This window comes from Alosa sapidissima, chromosome 2, assembly GCF_018492685.1.
Source record: "Alosa sapidissima isolate fAloSap1 chromosome 2, fAloSap1.pri, whole genome shotgun sequence".
In the NCBI taxonomy this organism is placed as follows: Eukaryota; Metazoa; Chordata; class Actinopteri; order Clupeiformes; family Clupeidae; genus Alosa; species Alosa sapidissima.
Window position 1 is genome coordinate 1,014,025 of NC_055958.1, and position 17,645 is coordinate 1,031,669.

General features: G+C 44.5%; 1 protein-coding gene across 1 annotated transcript in view; it reads right to left on the minus strand.

Annotated features, from left to right (window-relative positions):
• Window positions 1-494, minus strand: part of raph1a (Ras association (RalGDS/AF-6) and pleckstrin homology domains 1a) — a 163,154-nt gene extending 162,660 nt beyond the window's left edge. Inside the window, 1 exon segment of the mRNA XM_042069682.1 lies at window positions 162-494. The gene's annotated coding sequence lies outside the window, so the exon portion shown is untranslated.
• Between the last annotated feature and the right edge of the window lie 17,151 nt (window positions 495-17,645).

Sequence of the window (17,645 nt, forward strand, 5' to 3'; positions counted from 1 at the left end):
GGCCCAAATACAATCCAGGTTCCTCACAGTCTCATCTCATCTGTCTGGCTACCAACAGACCCACTTGTACAAATGTCAACAGCAAAATTTAGAAGCGAGGGCGCAATCCATGAAAATAGAACCACAACCGGCAACACCAGCTAATCTAAGTAGCTCCTTACCGTCAATTATCCTGGGTCTTTTTGATACGGTTTCCTGGGAATATGCCAACAATGATTTAGGTAAAAGGAGAGGTCGACGCAAATCCCTCAATCCAGCCAGTGAAATCGGCGAAATCGAGTGAAATCAGCCGGTCTTCAGGGTCTTGTACGCTCCCTATCACCGCTGACGCCGACCGACCGACCGCTTGATTCGGCTCTACTTTATTCGCTCGTTCTCTCGCTCTGTCTTTCCGTCCGCTAGTTTGCTTGCTTGCCCGGTGACACACTCACGTCCCCGCTTCCATTCCTTTTCCTCGGGAGGCGCGGACTGATGTGCGTTCTAGGCGTCTCCGTTTCCTGTTCAGCCCCTTCTCCCGAAATCAGCCTAGACTAATCAAACGGAGCTGTGGACGTCATCGGGAAGGCAGGCAGGGAAAGAGAGGGCGTTTTTTCTCCCAGTGGAACCTCACTGCTTTTCAGCGAAACGGCCGTGTGTTCTCTCTGGGAATGCGATTTAGAGTAGACGGTGTGCTTTATTTGGGAGCGAATCCTCTTATTATTTATGCGAACCATCTGCTCCCTACTAAGTCAGTTTATTAAGTTATGCCATTTGAGCAAATCAGATTCCATCCATGTCTGAGAGACCTCGGCCTTTTCGGTGCGCTGCGGTACATGGGAGACCGACATCTGCTTTCAGAAGCCCCCAGTCAGCGCTCTGAGACTGGACTTCTTGTATTACCATTGTAAGCTTATTTATATATAATGTAAATATTTTAACCATAACGATAGTGTAACTCAGTTTTTGGTGTTATCATAGGCCTAAGTCGAAATTACTATTGCTTTATGGGATAGTAGCAGAGGTATCACGACGTGGTAGTAGAAAGAATTCATATATTGCTGCACAAACACACACACACACACACATCTACTTCCTTTTGCAGACCTAACAGGTTGTCCCACAAAGAGAGAATCAATGCATGCAGTACCCCATAAATATCTCCAGAGAACCAAAGAGACATTTTGAGTAAAGTGCTCACTCTCCCTTTGGGTATGTTGTGTATAATTTCTTTTGCATTTGTTTGCTTGTTTTGTTTGTTTGTTTGCAAGGTTTCAATGTCTAAAAAAACATCACGCATACCTTCAGAGAGACATGCAAAGAACCCTTCACTGCAAATGAGGACTTGCAATGGAGACCACACTCATTTACCAATAAGTTACGTAATGTTGTGGATCCTGCCACAGAGCTCCTGAATGGAGAAATGTAATAATGCAAATGTGATGTCTCATGTGAGTGCATGTTCCACTGATGGCAGAAACTGGACAGTGTGGTCCATAGTGGACACTGAAGGTGCAGTCCGTGGTACTGTAGGGGGTAGGGAAAAACACTGACAAAAACATCACTGACATTTGAGCTCAACATCCAGTCAAATGACACCACTCCCATCCGTGCACCTTGAGCTACGTGTTGATTAGCTGGAAAAGTGGATATATCTTAGTCCAAGTCTTTGTCTCCCATTTTCAGAGCCGGTGTTGCACCAAATCCTGTGACCTGTCGAAATGTGTGGCTCTAGAGGGCGCTTCTGAGTTGGACTGACAAATTGACAAAGCACTTTCGCAAATAACGTAAGATCATGGTCCAAACATGAACGGTCTATTAAAGAAACGAACTAGGCTACTTTACTGACATTCAAACGCACAGTAGGTATAGACGTAATATAGGCTAGTCTAATAGTTCATCAACAAACAACCTACCGGTTAAAACGGAAGATCACAATTTTCCAACAGTAGGCTAGCCCATAGGCGAAATGATGGCGAGAAAATCACTCCAAATATCTCTCACCACCCCAGTAAACAGACGGACTCACTCAACATGCAGTAGGCTAGGCTACTTCAGTCAGATCGGTCACATAGCCTATTTAAATGGTTAAGACAGTGCTCCACCTTGTCACACCTCGTTGTAAAAGTCATTGGGATGGCATCTTTCATTTCACTGGGATTTGGTTTGGTATTACAATAAATATGTAGCCTAGTAAATAACAAAAACAAACACATTTTGTTGACATATGTGGTTGAGCGATTGAAACTGTCATTTATTTTATGAATGTATCTCAAGGTTGTTTTTTTGGTAGAACTACAACATGTACAATATGCTGTGTGGTCGTGCAATGTCATTCTTCCAAAAAATAATGTTTTGGTTGTTTTGAATGAAAATGCATAGGCCTACTTCCATATAAATTGTATGTTTACGATAAATCTGCTGTTGTTATTGTGAAAATTGCAGCTATTCATGAACCTTATTTTAGCCTACAGCTTTCAGAAAAAAAGTTTTGTTGTCATCTGTATTGTGATTTTTGTATGTAATAATAAAGTAATAAAACAAAACATCGGTCACTATTTTTATAGACGTACTGTCAAATTATGTTTCCCCACTGTAACTCTGCAGAAATGGACTCATATGCACACAAAACCATCTCAGATGACTTCTCTTACTGTCCCATGTTTAACCAAACAGCTTCCATCACTCCTGTGAACTTCAGCAGGACAGGTCACATATTTTGAACGGCGTACTGTCAAATTATGTTTCCCCACTGTAATTCTGCAGAAATGGACTCATATGCACACAAAACCATCTCAGGTGACTTCTCTTACTGTCCCATGTTTAACCAAACAGCTTCCATCACTCCTGTGAACAGGCGGCCTATTGCATGGCGTGCAGGACACATGATTTATAGCGTATTGGTACACCATCACTCCTGTGAACAGGCGGCCTATTGCATGGCGTGCATGACACAAGATGTTCAGCGTTACATCAGTACGGGGGAGAAAAGGCCCGCGAGCTAAAGGAATCGTTCTTCAGTCTTTCAACACGCACGTAACGTATAGGACAAACACGGAATGGCCAGAACGCTCGCAAAGATATAATTCCATTGGCTATTTTCAGAAGGTGTGCGGGCGCCAGACGTCCCGCCTGATGGTGGCCGCGGGCACCGTGATTGAGACCCCTGGTGTGAATGTTCAAGTGACCCCTGGTGTGGATCTTTAAGTGGTCACATAGCCAGATGATAGGCCTTAGCTATTTAAAAGTAGATCAATATAGAATGAAGAATAACTACTTTAGACTATTATTTGCCAAGTTATGCGTTTTGTCAAATGTTCTATGGCGGTTACCGCGTGCAATGCATCCGACGCATACAAACGTAACACATTCTGTTGACGCATTCCAGGCATCATGTTTAATCAGCTGCCCTACATAACAAGTAACAAAATCAAAATGTGCAACTGGTCTATGCGCTCTCACACAAAAAAAACAGTAAATTATATGGGACCAACAAATCAAATCTCGAACACCTTTCCGACATTGCCTTTTTCATCTCGCGTATTGGAAGCTCAGCTTGGGAATCGCTACCTTATGAAAACTCCCCATGCAAAATGCATACTGACAATCAAATGCTTACTCATATCAACCCCTTTGTAGAAGCATAATCTTGGTCTCAAATGAAAGGTGACACTCACGCTTGCTGAAATTTCACGCTTGCATTTGAATTGAACTTCAGGGGTTCATATATGACTACACGAAATCTGGAATAATTACACTAAATTATAAGCCTTTACAATTTCTATTTCAATTCAATTGGTGTGTACAAGATGGATTATACATTTGCACAAATAATATTGGATATAATTACATGAATATCCAATTTCTATGGATTCTTCTGAATCTGTCAAGACCCAACATGCTTTAGCATAGACCTATTGCCAAGGATATACACTGCAGCTAGAAGGTAGGGAAGCATTTTGGATTGAATTTAATTGAGACGTACATTAATCTGACCATGTAAAGCACTACACATATTCTATATGAAAAAATTGTCATGTATTGATTCCCAAGCATGGACGGATTAAATTTTCAGGCCCCTGGGCCCAGATGTATTAAGGGCCCCCCACTAATTGTCATGTATGTGGGAGGGGGGGTTTGGGGGTCCTCCCCCAGAAAATGTTTCATTTGTTTGATGTGATTTCCTGTATTCTGGTGCATTTTGGGGATGGTCAATACTAAATTGAATCAGATTCATAGCCTACATCCTGATTTGTTGATATTGAGGCAATGATTCCATGCAAAGGCTTGGGCTTCAGGGCCCCCTGACCCCTTGGGCCCCTTGGCCTGGGCCCGGTAGGTCCGTGCAGTAATCCATCCCTGTTCCCAAGACTCCAGGCTTTCAAATGATGTATAATCAAGCCACAATTGAGAGTGTGCTGGTGCCAGAACTGCTGAGAAGGCTGTCCACTCCCCTCCCTGGACTCCATCGCCAGCTCCAGGTGTCTCACAGAGGCAGGGCGATCATAAAAGACCACCTTCACCTCAACCATCATTTGACTAGAATGCTGCCCTCAGGGCAGTCAGAACTCTAAATGCACCACACCACTGACACTGCTTCTTACAGTCAGTCTGCTGTGTGTGTGTGCGTGAGTGTGTGTGTGTGAGTGAGTGTATGTGTTGGTGTGAGAGGTTACTGCTTTGTGTGTGTGGGTGTGTGTAAGTGACACTGGTAACTGTTCAATGACAAATAAAAGTCTTGAATCTTTAATCTTTAATCTTGAGCCTTGAATATGACTATGCCAACAACCTGATGTATAAAAATGATTTACAATGTTGGAGGGAGGTGCGGGAGGGGGTAACAGACCGGGGCAGGAACATGGTGCGGGGGTAACAGACCGGGGGCAGGAACATGGTGAGGGGGTAACAGACCGGGGCAGGAACATGGTGCGGGGGTAACAGACCGGGGGCAGGAACATGGTGAGGGGGTAACAGACCGGGGCAGGAACATGGGGAGGCAACAAGCATCCAAAACCATCGGGACTACAGGCTTACTGAGTATCCTTTATCGTCTTTGCAGGCATGTACACATAGTGCACAGTTTTCAGAAAAGTTGCAGACATAAGCATAAGTGATTAAGTATGTCACCATTTCTGGAAATATTAACTATTGAAATTACATTACATTTGGCTGATGCATTTTTAACCAAAGCGACTAACAACAAGGATACAAGGAAGTTTATTGTCGCATGCATATAGTTACTGGAAGTAAGAAATGCAGTGAAATTATGTCTGGTGTCAGCCTATTTGTGCATTTATGGGGGGGGGGGGGGGGGGTAAAAAGTGCAGTAGAAGAGGGGTTTAGTAGATTAAGTGGCAAGGGCTGCATAAGAAAGGTGGGGGAGGATTGGGATTGGGGGAGGGGGGCACCAACAAGGAGCACCCAAGAGCAACAGGGGCAAGGAAAAACTCCCTTACCAAGGAAGAAACCTTGGGCAGATCCACGGCTCAAGGGCTAACCCAACTGCCAGGGGTCTTGGTGTGTGTGTTGGGGGGATGACAGGGGAGATGGGATAGTGTGCTGTGTATGTGGGGAGAGGGCAGTGTGCAATATGTGTGTTGGAGAAGCTTCCTCATGAGATAATGTGCAGATAGACACACACAGAGAGAAATACACACACACACATACACACACCGATAGATACACAGATAGATAGATAGATACACAGACACACACACATACATATACTGTAGACACACACACATACACACACACACACATACAGATACATACACACACACACACACACACACATAGACACACACACACACACACAGATATACACACACAAACACACACAGATAGATAGATTCACACAGCCACACACACACACACACAGATAGACACACACACACATACACACACACACACACATAGACACACACACACACACAAACACACAGATAGATAGACACACACACACACACACACACACACACACATGCACACACACACAGAGATACACACACACATAGACACACACAAACACACAAACAAACACACACACACACACACACACACACACACACACACAGATAGACACACACACACACACACACACCACATCAGGCTTCCTAGGGTTTAAATTAAGACAATGTTGGTAGGCCTACATGAGGCCTACAAAAACATGGTCTGGTGGACTCTAACCAGAGACTTTCTAATGTGGAGACACAGCACTCAAAAAATACTCCATAGAAATGCATGGGGCTAGTTTGTCACGCCAATATGGCCGTTGTCTACACATATCCCACCCCTTCCTCGGCAAAACGTTGACATGTGAATACATTGAGCCAATCATGTGGTGTGATGTGAATACATTGAGCCAATCATATGGTGTGTTGTGAAGACATCGTGCCAATCATCTGTTGTGATCTCGCCGCTGGAGCAAGATTGGTGTCGTGAAGCCTTGCGCACGCGCATTTCTGCCAAAATGGATGCCCGACGAGTGCCCAAAAAGCGTTGTCATATGGCCGCCGAGTGGAGGGACTTGCCTAAAAGGACTTTGCTCTAACTCACCTAAGGGGTGTGGATTCTGGACTCGTCTATGCTGAGGTTGACCTTGTAGCTGTACCGCCAGGTGCCTCTGCGTAGTACTCAGTAGGGTCTCTGTATGAGGGTTCACTTTGAGAAATGTAGCTCAGGTACTCCAGTGCTTTACAGAAGGACTGAGAGAGGGATAACACACACACACACACACAGATAGATAGATGGATCAAATCCATCCATAAACATATCTGTTTGTGAGAAGTTATGACTAATGTAAACTATGTGAGATGACAGCTGTCATTTTTCAGTTTGTCTAAAAAATTAGGTAAACATTCAAATACAAAATATAACTTCATTACTTCATGTGTCAGCACTGTAGTTTGAGAAATATTTACAGTTCATATGCAGGAAAATACAGTAGCCTACCTGGGACGTTGCACTTTCTACTGCACTTTACTACAGAAATGCAATATTATGGACACAGAAATGTACTGGCTACACGAAGATCCCAAAATAATATGAAACTGGCCTGCAGCTGACAACTAGGCAATTTAATGGTCCGTGCTTTTACTGAAAGCGTCCAATACGTCGCCCTTGGATTGAAAGGCCAAATCCGAAAGCGTCCTGTGAAACGCCTGTGGGTTGCATTGGAGAAAGCCATCTCTCTCGCACGGTAAAGCTGTTAAAAACATGGAGGTCTTAGGTTCCACAGGTGACTGACACTTTCTGTTTTGATATCAGAGCATCTAAATAATTGACTGCGATTAGGGTGTGCACCAAAAATTAATTGTTTAGAGAAATGCACTGTTGTGCAAACGTTAATGATGATTTAAGATATGCACCAAAGTGACTGAGAAAAACTGTAACTTTGCTAAATGTCTACTTTCATAGACTTTCATACAAACACACCAGAAAACAGCATGTCACCCATCGGACCCATGTATTGTATTCTACTGCTCCCCAGTGGACACATTCAACACAGCGCCCCTATAAAAACATACAGATACAGACAGTACTCTCTGGCCTTTAAAAATAAAAATCTGCCTGCCTCTATGGGAATTTAACATAGGGGTGCCAATACTTATGACCCCTGTATTTTATGGAAGAACATTTATTTATGTATGATACATTATTCATTCACAAAGAAAGTCCTTAAAGGTTGGATATTTACAAATTTTTTCACTTGAGGCATTAAGATCAATTTCCAAAAGATGATTTTATATTCCTCTTTTTAGTCAACTTTAGCAGAGGTGCCAATAATTCTGGAGGGTACTGTAGATCAGTGGTTCTCAACCTTTTTTGAGCAAACGCCCCCCCTGACCTTACTTTGATCCTATGCCCCCCCACCCCCACACACAATAAAAAATAAATTAAAAAAAAACTACAACCCTGGGTAGGCTATAGGCCACTCACACTCATGTTATATTGCTTAAATAAAAAATGAGCCCATTTCGGTGCTGTTTTGGGTTCTTCTGGAATTATAAGAAAATGTGTGGACAGTGGAGATGGCCTCTTTTATTGCCAGAATTACCAGAGACTCACAGTGAACGGTAAGCCAGACTTGGCAATTAATAAAACAATATTATAAGACGCCACCAACCTGGGGCTGGGGCTGGGGGACGTGAGTCCGGGCGTGTGCTGGCCCGTACTGCACTGTATGACCACTGAGCATAGATTAACAGTGAAATGTAGCTGGGACGGTAGAGGGGTTAGAAACCCATGAATGAAAATAGCCTATTTATTTCAGGAAGCCTATTTTTGCACCAAAAATATGTGAAAACCATGAAAGTTTAAAATGTAAAAAAAAAAAAAAAACTCTCACGTTGCCAGCGCCCCCCTAGGTTGTACGAACCATATGACATACGTCACGACCAAACGTTAGCGATTGGTTATGGCAGATTCAGAGTGGCTCTGGGCAGATCCAATAGTTTTAAACTTCAACAGAGTACTCACCTTCAAGGAAGTTAACCCTTGGCAATGGAAAGTGGCCAGACTCTCTGTATAAAATGTTCCACGAGAGTCTGGTAGGACCAGGCTATGGCTGTGCTGCATTTGTAGTGGATATAGATTATTTACACGTCATCTACTGATGGCAGCTCATGTTCAGGCCAGATATGGTACTGATCTCTGAAGCCTGACTCCAGGACACATCACAGACAATGTGTCCTGGTGCATCACATGATGGTGTATGTGAAGTGCTTCTGAACAGAATGACATTTTAGACAAAATGGTGTACCAATGTAGCCTGGTTAGCACGCAGACCTTCTCAGTTGGAATTGAGAGTGGGTCTGAGGTTAGCACGCAGACCTTCGGGTCTAAAAGAGGTTCATTGACTTACGACTTCCAGCAGGGGCATGACTAGCAGTGAAATTAAACTCTAATTGGTGCATTAAACTCTTACCAAATCGTTTCAGGGGGAGCGTACCTATGTTCCCCGGGTCCTATGTTTGTCAGTACTTAGTACTGAGGGACTCTGGCCGCCCTGCTGGACTGATTGTGTATTGTCGGACAATCTTATGTTTTGATGCCATGTGCCTTTGTTGTGGCCTGAATCCCACCTCCAACTTGCCACTCCCTGTTTTTTCCCGCCACTTTCTGCCCACACCTGTGCTGTTCATCAGTCTGCTTATTATCTGTATTGATTTCTCCTGTCCCTTGTTTGTCCTCACCCAATGATCTGTCTCCTTTGTTTAGACTGCCTAGTATTTAAAGTTCAGTTTATTTTCTGTTCTTTGTCTGGTTGTAACTGATTTTGGTGAGGATAATGCTGTGTCTGCCAGAGCTGTATTTCTGGTCTTCTGTGGATACTCTGCCTGTTTTTGCCTGCGTTTTGGATACTCATCCTGGATCTTTTGTGCTTTGCCCTTTTTGGAACTTTTCGTGTTTGGACTGTATCTCTTGTGCTTTGCTCTGTTGCTGTCTGGCTGCAACATTAAAACTGAACTACGCAAGTTTCTGGTCTGCATTTGGGTCCTTGCCTGCAAGTCCTAACAATGTTCCCCGGAAAAAAAAAAGGTCCCTTTAAAAAAGGACCCTTTTTTAAAACCCTAACCCAAGCGGGGAACATAGGACCCTTTTTTAAAACCCTAACCCAAGCGGGTAACATAGGGATGACCCCGTTTCGGGAGTGCAGCAATCTTGTAAATGAAGGTTTTAGATGCAGTTGTTTACTCAATTCCAAATAAATGCACGTCCATGCCGGATTTGCGATTGTTTTTCAATGCTTGTGTTTTAGGGACATTGGAAATGGGCTTCAATGGTCTCTAGGCCAGACGGACCTGCAGAGCAAATTCCTAATTTGTTCGTATGGTTATTCCCATGGCTAGCACCAATGTGTGCCACATACAAAACTAGATGTACCGCAGAGCGGTACAAAATATGACCACCGCCCAGTCCAGCACATTTTTTCCACAAAAATAAATCACGCTGAAAGGCCTATATGATTCTAACTGTCTCACTAAATTGCATTATCCACACTCAATTCTCACTGGTATCTGCTAGACAACAAGTACCAAAACATGATTAGTTCATAGATTTCACATGTAAAATTCATTTTATACAACCCCACCCCCATCTTGCCTGTTCATAATTCTGAGAAATTCTTGAATTGTGTGTATGTGTGCGTGCACACGTTTATGTTTATGTGTGTGTGTGTGTGTGTGTGCGTGCTTGTGTGTTTGTCTGCGTATGTGTGTTTGTGCATGTGCATGCATGCATACATATGTCTACTGTGTGAGCATGTGTCATACGTATGATTACTGTGAATGTATGTGTGTGCGTGTGTATCTGTTTATGCACATGTGTGCACATGGAATGGGTTAACATGAACCCTGGAGGCAAACATACAGAAAAAATTCTAGGCCAGGGGTGGGCAAACTGCGGCCCGATCCGGCCCGCCAAGCACTTTCATCCGGCCCGCCGAGCATTTCATTTAGTTATCAGGCTGCTCGCTATTTTTTTCCTGCGATAGAGACGACGTTGGTTAGCTTTACCGCAAACTGCTTTTCACTCTCCTTAGATAACGTTTACAATGTCAATGTCAAAACATCATGTTAAATAGAGATAACATCATGTTAAACTAAGTTACCTCTTAGTTATCTTCTTTGCAGCAGATCTAACGTGAACATTATGCAATCCATTTCATTGGGAACGCGACTGCACTCACGAGAGGGAGAGAGAGCCGCAGGTTCCAGCTGGCTTGTGATTGTTGATAATTGATATCTCCTTCTTATAAGAAAGTTTTAAAAGGAAATCATGAAGGCAACAGTAGTTCCCACTACTGACCATTTAAAACTGAAAAAACTTTAAAAAAAAATATTTTTTTATTTGGGGTTGCCATTTTCAAAACCCAATGTGGCCCTTGAGCCAAAAAGTTTGCCCACCCCTGTCCTATAGGCCCTACGGTTCTCAAGATATTCACAGAAAACTGCCCTACCCTCCTTTCGGGGGGTCCAGTACAGCGGGGGGGGCTACAGATCAAAACAAAAAACAATGGTTCCATGCTATCCATGTGGGGGTACATGCCCACCAAGTTTCATGTACCCCGGTCTTTCAGTGTCCCGGGAATCCTTGTTGGTGTACGGTCACTAAATGTACACATAAATTATTTTATTGTAAGGCCCCCCATGAACGAAAGTCCACAAAACTTGGCATGCATTCGGAGGGTGTCATAATGATCCTACACTTTCAATTTTGTGCAGTTTTGACCATGTCAGCCAGAGATATTGTGATGAAAACACCTAATTTTTTGCTTTTTAATTTTTAACTAGGTGGCGCTATACATGAAATAAGTGGTAATGGGATGGGTTGACATGCCCCCTTAAGACCAACAAAAAAAAGGTGGACCTCCTAGGCCCTACGGTTCTCGAGATATTCACAGAAAACTGTCTCCGGCCACCTACAGGCCAGTTGGTGTATAGTAACATAAATTAATTTATTGTGTGGCCCCCCATGAACGGAATTCCACGAAACTTGGCGTGCATTCAGAGGGTGTCATAATGATCCTACACTTCCAGAGTCAAAGTGAGGACTAGGCGTCGGGAGAAGAAATGGAAACACAAGCCCTCAGTTCCTTCCATGGTTATGGGAAACGTGAACTCACTTGCCAACAAGACTGACGAACTGGCTACCCTGGTAAAAAATCAGAAGTTGTACAGGGATTGTAGTTTGCTATGCTTTACGGAGACGTGGCTAACAAGCCATACATTGAGCTGCCCAGCTTCAGTGTAGCTCGTTTGGACAGAGACTGTAAACTTTCTGGCAAAAAGAAGGGAGGCGGACTGGTGATATACATAAACAACAGATGGTGCAATCCCGGACATGTTACAGTGAAGGAGACTGTATGCTGTAAGGATGTGGAGTTACTAGCGGTCAGTCTACGACCATACTACATGCCGAGGGAGTTCTCGCACGCCATTGTTGTTTGTGTTTACGTTCCGCCTCAAGCCCTCCCAGACACAGCGTGTGACGTCATTCACTCTACAGTCGCTAGGCTCCAAACTCAGCACAGTGATGCCTTCTTTGCGATCTCTGGAGATTTCAACCACATTACACTGGATTCCACCCTCACAAACTTTTACCAGTTTGTTGACTGCCCAACTAGGAAAAACAGGACAATAGACCTCATGTATGCAAACGTGAGGGATGCTTACAGTGCCACCCCCCTTCCCCCACTGGGGAAGTCGGACCATAACCTCATTCATCTTCAGCCAATGTACAAGCCAAAAGGTCAGAGGCTACCAGTTGCCACGCGCACCTTCAGGAAGTGGACACCAGAAGCGGATGAGGCTTTGAGAGACTGCTTTGAGTCCACTGACTGGAGTGTGCTACTGAATGGAGAGGACTTAGAGGAGGTCACACATTGCACTACTGACTATCTGAACTTCTGTATGGACATTGTTGTTCCCACAAGGACTGTACGCTGCTATCCACATAACAAGCCTTGGATAACCAGTAATGTCAAGACCCTTCTCAATAGGAAAAAGATGGCGTTTAAAGAGGGGGACATGGCAGAGCTGAGGCGAGTACAGGGGGAACTCAAGAATAAGCTGAAAGAGGCTAAGGAGGACTACAGAAGGAAGATGGAACAGAAGTTGCAAGAAAACAACATAAAGGAGGTGTGGGACTGTATGAAATCCATCACTGGCCTTAAGAAGAGCAGCAGCTCTGTGGAGGGAGACCTGGACAGGGCGAACCAGCTAAACCACTTTTACAACAGGTTCGATTGCCCTGCACCAGCTCCAGGTACTGCTCTTGTTTGCGTGCCCGCCCTACCCCCACCTCCCAGTCTCTCCAGCTCTGCATCCCGGGGACATCCAACGATCTGAGCCCCCATCACCCCACGCCCTGCCCCCGCCTGATGCCTCCTTGCCTGTGCCTGTTGAGCTGTCCAAGACTCTGGCAACCTTGACAGGGACATCAAGGAGGTGGTCATCCCCCAGCCCCCACCCCACCTCATTACCAGTGCAACACTCACCCCTCCCCCACATGGCGACCACGAACAATGAGTTGACAACGACTTCAGTCAACAGCCATCAGACACACAGACCCCAGATGCACTCCCCCTCCCCTCCCCCATCACTGCAGATCAGGCTATCGCACCTCTCCCCCACATGGTGACCACGAGCACTGCGGCAACAATGGCCTCAGCCAACAGCCATCAGTCTCTAGCCACACGACAACCCTCTCAGAAGCACCCCTCCTTCTCCTCCCCCTCCACTCCCCTCACCCCCCCCATCATTACAGCTTCCGAAGTAAGTTATCTTTTAAAAAAACTTAATCCTCGGAAGGCAGCCGGGCCTGACAGACTGTGTCCAAGGCTACTCAAGGCCTGTGCTGCTGAACTGGGGGAGCCACTGAAGCACATCTTCAACTGGAGTCTACGTCTCAGACAAGTTCCAACACTGTGGAAGACATCATGTCTCACCCCCGTCCCTAAGAAGCCACACCCCAGTGAGCTTAATGACTTCAGGCCTGTCGCCCTAACATCACGTGATGAAGACACTGGAGCGACTGGTCTTAGGTATGCTCAGACCCCAGGTACGCCATGCACTAGACCCGTTACAGTTTGCATACCAGGAGAAAGTGGGCGTGGACGATGCCATCACTTATCTTCTACACAGGACACATTCTCACCTAGACAAGGGGAAAAGTGCTGTGAGAATCATGTTCTTTGATTTCTCAAGTGCTTTTAACAGCATCCAACCCCTCAGACTGGAAGACAAGCTCTTGCAGATGGGTGTGGACACTCACCTGGTAACCTGGATTACAGACTACCTGACCGAGCGACCACAGTTCGTCAGACTGAAGAACTGTCTCTCTGACACTGTGATCAGCAGCACCGGAGCGCCACAGGGAACTGTGCTCTCTCCAGTCCTGTTCACCCTGTACACATCTGACTTCTGCTACAACACCGAGTCATGCCACATGCAGAAGGTTTCTGACGATACTGCAATTGTGGGGTGTATCAGGGACGAGCAAGAGGAGAAGTACAGGAGCCTGGTGGAGGACTTTGTGCAATGGTGCAAACTCAATCACCTTCAACTAAACACTTCAAAAAGACCAAGGAGATGGTGGTGGATTTCCGCAGGTCTAAGCCCGCTCTGCTACCAGTCTCCATTGATGGGGTCAATGTGGAGGTGGTAAGCACCTACAAGTATCTGGGTCTCCACCTGGACAATAAACTGGACTGGTCAGCCAACACTGACGCACTCTACAAGAAAGGGCAGAGCAGGCTGTACTTCCTGAGGAGGCTGCGGTCCTTCAATGTGTGCAGCAAGCTCCTCAGGATGTTCTATCAGTCTGTTGTGGCCAGCGCCCTCTTCTATGCAGTGGTATGCTGGGGAGGAAGCACAAAGAAGAAGGATGCTGGGCGACTTGACAGGCTGGTAAGGAAGGCTGGCTCTGTAGTGGGAGCTGAACTGGAGTGCATCACTTCAATATCTGACAAAAGGACCCTGAACAAACTGATCAACATCTTGGACAATGAATGCCATCCACTCTACAGCACTATTAAAAAGCAAAAGAGCTTGATCAGCTGGAGACTTCGCTCACTGCCACGCACAACTGAAAGGCTGAGGAAGTCATTTGTCCCCAGGGCCATTGAACTGTTCAATGCCTCACTAAAGGGAAGAGGAGAGATAGACTTCTCTGCTTAGTCTGTCTGCCTCTCCACCCTCTCCATGTCCATGTTTTTTGAGTACTGACTGCCCACTACTGCTTTACTACTGTTTTACTACTGTTTTACTAATGTCCACAGCCTAATGTTTTTACTTCTGTTTTCCTGCTACACTGTTTTTCATGCTATATTAGCACACGTGATCAATGGCTTCTGCTACAATACTGAATGGCTGTAACCCTATTACCTCAACCTGCTCTTGCACTACTGACATAGTTTTTTATATTACCTTGTTACCTTGTCTACATTATACTTTACTCTCCGATTCGTCCATATTATTTATGCTGGTCTCTAGACCTTATTATTGCACTGTTGCACTGTTGGACTAATGTTGGACTACTTTTTGCACCTTCACTATGACACTCACTCTCTTAAGCACCTCACCATGCACACAGAACTACAGGCCCAGTCCTGGCCCTGTCACTACAAGCGTCTCATGCTTGATCACCCTCAAGCACACTGGATTTTTTACATTTATTTATATAGTATATTAGTATTTAGTTTTGTTAGTTTTTCTTATCTCCTACTGTCTCTATTGTACAGTGGAGTTCAGTTATATGTTTATACTTATACTTATTTTTACCATTTCTGCTGTAAGTGCATGTTGTGTGTGATGTCTGTATGCTACTGAGACCCCCCTGAATTTCCCCTGGGGATCAATAAAGTATCTATCTATCTATCTATCTATCTTTATCACAGCTACACTTCCAACTTGGGACTGTAGAGTCAGAATGCCCTCATATTTAAAGTTGGCAATTGAAGAAATGTTTTCATCATAGATTCATTGACACGGCAGCTAACAAATACTGTTAGCTTAGCTTACAGAAGAGTGAGGCAACTAATGCTACAGATAATACAGATACAGATTCATTTTAGTCATACTAAACAGTTCTAGAGTTAATGTAAACTACATGCAGCACTGACATTCTGCAGAATGTATTAATGACCATTATACAAGCTTAAAGTTGAACTGCTGAAACAATCAATGGCAAAAATCATCACCTTCACAGCCAAGCTGAATGCTCCTCTAGCAATTAAGCTTTTCATTGGCACACACTATTCAGCATTCACCATTGCTGACATGGAAGTCATTGTCTATTGAAGCAGTAGCATTTAATACAAACGTCACGTAGTGTGATATAAAAAATATAAACTAAATACAAATTAAAATGTTTTGCTCAGCAGATTCTTTCAGATTTTCACTTTCAGTTGCAAGGACGAGAGGCAGTACCTGAATGAAAAAAGCCAATACCTAAATGAGAAGGAAGATAAAAAAAACAGTTGAAAACAAAACGATAAAAACAAACAAGTTATCTTGTTACCTTTTATCTCTCACTCTCTCACACACACACACATACACACTGACATTCCATGACACACACACACACACACACACACAAAACCATACATGCAATAGGCCTACATGTAACAACACTCCATGCAGACTCACACAGTCTTTCCCAGACACACACAAAACCAGCTGGTTGTAAGGTGTTGAAGTTCCCCTGGTTCCTCCAGCTGGTCGTGAGGTGTTGAGGTTCCCCTGGTTCCTCCAGCTGGTTGTAAGGTGTTGAGGTTCCCCTGGTTCCTCCAGCAGATGATCATGGCTCCCACAGTGATGTGTGTGATGAGGAGGATGAGGACAGCCAACATGAACACAAGGAGATGCTGGAGGCGGCAAGGACTCTCGAGAATCGCAACCTCTGTACACACACACACAATCATTAACATTTCATTGATGATTTACATAAAGGTACGTACAATTGATATACAGAAAAAATGGTTGTAGAAGTGTTTATAACTGGTGAACTGACCTGTTTCATCGCTTGTTAGTTTGGCGTAGGTGGGTCCTGCTACAAAATTATATATAAATACATTAATACATTACTGCAACAATGCTTATAGCAATGCTAGAAATGTGCTGTTTTGACTTGATGTTGCCAGCTCCCATACACCTTGGATACAATCTTGGATTCGGCAAATGGCTCCTTGTGGCTCTTTATCTGTGCATTTATTGTCTCTAGGTCAGGAAAAGTCTGGTGTTTCTACACAGTTGTGACTGTGGACTTGGCAAAACACTCCCAGCCAATCAACACGCATGCATACTTCAGGAGTATCACACCATTTGTGTGATATGTTGTTTAGTACAAATATCAACAATCTTTCGCAAAACTCAAGTAACATTGATTGGTATTAAAAGCCTTTGGGAAGGAAATCAATCTCCACCAAAAACATGGCAAATTTGTCAGACTTTGCACACATTACCCTTAGTTATCTTTACCTCATATTAAGTAACATGTAACATCAAAGATCATTAATTGCCATTTACTTAAGCTACTTTGGGAAATAAACCATAGCCCACCCCAGAAGGCAATAGTTTACCATTAACGGTGAGCACAAACACTCTGGATTTGCCCTCGCCGATCTCACACCGGTACACTCCCTCATCTTCTGGCATCAGGCATAGGAGCAAGGACAGGTTCCCCGGGGTGCTGGTCTGGTGGAACATCTGGCATCAGGCATAGGAGCAAGGACAGGTTCCCCGGGGTGCTGGTCTGGTGGAACATCTGCGATCTGCCTTTGCAGTGCCAGAGGATCTCTCTGCCGTTGGGAGCCGTCCAGCGGAAGGCCTTGGGCTTGGTCTCCAGATTAGTGCAAGTGCAATAAGGGCAAGAGAATAGACCCCTATGGCACCTCCACTTCCACCACGTCCCAGACGGCACACATAAATCTTACCGATGTCGGGCCGATGAATGCCGTTACAGTCTAGAAGACATCGCATAGGAAGCGTTTGCTCATTGGCAAGACATCGCCGGGATGTCGGCAAATCATCGAAAACGACAATGAGCCAATGTTTCAACGACTCATCAAAGCTATGCCCACCCCCGGCTTATACGACCTTTATTTATTTAGACTATAAAGATAAAGACACAAGAAAGATGCCAGAAATATTTTCAATTCATTTTAT